This window comes from Myotis lucifugus, unplaced genomic scaffold (assembly GCF_000147115.1).
Source record: "Myotis lucifugus unplaced genomic scaffold, Myoluc2.0 scaffold_654, whole genome shotgun sequence".
NCBI classification, from domain to species: Eukaryota; Metazoa; Chordata; class Mammalia; order Chiroptera; family Vespertilionidae; genus Myotis; species Myotis lucifugus.
Genome location: NW_005871702.1, coordinates 334461 through 336887, shown reverse-complemented (window position 1 = coordinate 336887; position 2427 = coordinate 334461). Strand labels below are relative to the sequence as shown.

The following is a 2427-nucleotide window of genomic DNA, read 5'->3' as shown; positions in this document are numbered from 1 at the left end:
AGTCAATTAGCATATTCCCTCCTTATTGGCTGTGGGCGCCGCCATCTTTGAGGGCATGGCAGCATATTCCCTCCTTATTGGCTGTGGGCGCCGCCATCTTTGAGGGTGGGGCAGTCAATTAGCATATTCCCTCCTTATTGGCTGTGGGCGCTGCCATCTTTGAGGGTGGGGCAGTCAATTAGCATATTCCCTCCTTATTGGCTGTGGGCGCTGCCATCTTTGAGGGTGGGGCAGTCAATTAGCATATTCCCTCCTTATTGGCTGTGAGCGCCGCCATCCTTGCAACGGCGTGAGGGTCAAATAGCATATTTCCTCCTTGTTAGATAGGATTTCTGCCATGAAAGGAGCAGGCATGTCCTCATCTGTAACCCAGACCACCAGCCAGACTCCTTGAAGCCCCTCACTTCGAAAGTGCCCGCCTGTGCGAAGAGGCTGTCACTGTGCCGTGCTGGGCCGGACGCCGGAGGACGACCAAGAGGACGGACGGACCCCTGAATTTATTGCCCAAAGTGCCCTGGGTGCAAGGGGACGTGGGTGGAGGCTGAAGGGTGGTGAGAGTTTGGCAAGGTGGGGGGCTGTGCTTCAGGGGCTGGGAAGCCCTGGGGTCCCAGCTCCAGGAAGAGAGGACGAGGGAAGCCAGCCTTCTCACAGGCCTTGGAGCGGGGGCAGCCCCCCACTTTGCTCCCAGCACCCCAGAACAGGCTACGGCTGCCCTGAACCTGTGCAGGCTGGAGGGGGAATGCAGCCAGGCTTGGCCATGGCCATTGTTAGGGGCCTGTGGGGAGACCTCCTCAGGCAGGCGTTCCTCTCTCTGAACGTGTTTGCAAAGACCAGATTCAGCTGCACTGGGAGCGGCAGGGGGCGGGGGAGAAAGGAGGGGGTTGCTCCCCGGACTCTCCAACCTCCCCTCCTGCACATATGGCCTCGAGCCTAAGCCCTCAGCCCTCCTCCAGGTGAGGGAGGCATTACTTGGAGAAGGCACCTCCCACCCTGTGTGTCTGCTTTTATTTGTTAATCCTACCTGAGGATTTTTTCCATTGAGTTTTAGAGAGAGTGGAAGAGAGAAGGAAAGACAGACAAACACCGATGTGAGAGAGACACATTGATTGGGGCCGGGGAGGAGCCTGCAACCGAGGTACGTGCCCTTGACGAATTGACCCTGGGATTCTTCAGTCCACAGGCCAACGCTCTATCCACAGAGCCACACCGGCCAGGCAGGACTGGTTATCCTCTGGAGGTCTGGAGTCCGCAGAGCTGGGAACGCAGGTAGGCGCTTGCTCCAGTCAAGGCAGAATTGCTTCTCTTTCCTTTCAAAACCTCAGTATTTGCCCAGCCAGTGCTCAGGCCTGAGAGCCTCAGCCCTCAGCAGAAGGGCATCGGGTGCACCGATGGCTGGGGCTGATTCCGCTCAGGGCACTTACCGAGGCTGCGGGTTCGATCTCGGGTCGAGGTGCATACAGAAGGCAACCGATGGAGATCGATGTCTCTCTCTCTCTCTCTCCTCTCTCTTCTTCTCTCTCTCTCTTCCTCTTCCTCTCTCTCTTCCTCTCTCTCTCTTCCTCTCTCTTCCTTTCTCCTTCTTCTTCTTCTTCTTCTTCTTCTTCTTCTTCTTCTTCTTCTTCTTCTTCTTCTTCTCCTTTCTCTCTCTCTCTCTCTCTCTCTCTCTCTCTCTCTCTCTCTCTCTCTCTCTCCCCCCCTCTCCCTCTCTCTCTCTCCCCCTCTCTCCCTCTCTCTCTCAAATCAATAAACATACCTTCTGGTGAAGATTTTTTTAAAAAAATCTTGATAGCAACCTTGAGAGGAGCATTAGACCAGCACACCTGGGCAGCTAGCCTGCCGAGCTGGCACAGTTAGCATCACCTGCCGCCACTTGACACAGCCAGGCGGCACCATTCCCAGGAGAAATCAAGCATCAGGTTTGCTCTCAGGTGTCAGCCACTGCCTGCAGCCAGGGAACAGCTGGGCTGCTGTCCCCTGCTCAACCCCTGCCCCTGTCCCATCGTCCTCCACCCTCCCCTGCCTGTGCCCACGGACCCCACCTCTGGGCCCGGCCACCTGGGCTCCCGCACCTCTGCTTGCCCGCCCGCCTGTGAGAAGTCTGAGACCCGAGGGCAGGATGAGAGAGACTCAGACAGGTGTTCCTGCTCAGCCCCACGCCTGCCATGGCCACCTTCCCCAATGCCTAGCGGCTCTTCCTCCTCTCGCCTCCTCAGCCCTCGCTCTCAGTGTCTCTCTCCTCTCCCCTCTCCCCTCTCCCCTCTCCCCTCTCCCCGGCTCCCTAGGCCCGGCTGGTGCCTCCATAAATAAATAACACCTTCCTGAAAGGCATCCAGTCGGGTGGTTCTGTTTCCTGGCGGAGACCCTGGCTGATGACCAGTGTCCCAGCGGAACCGTGGGGGAGGGGGAGCAGGACAGGAGCCCTGGGGG

General features: G+C 57.9%; 1 long non-coding RNA gene across 1 annotated transcript in view; it reads left to right on the top strand.

Moving 5' to 3' along the window:
- LOC111823751 overlaps window positions 1–2427 on the top strand; it is a 6004-nt gene that overhangs the window by 2160 nt on the left and 1417 nt on the right. Inside the window, exon 2 of the long non-coding RNA XR_002826832.1 lies at window positions 328–1266. This is a non-coding gene — a long non-coding RNA (uncharacterized LOC111823751). The remainder of the gene's footprint in view (window positions 1–327; window positions 1267–2427) is intronic.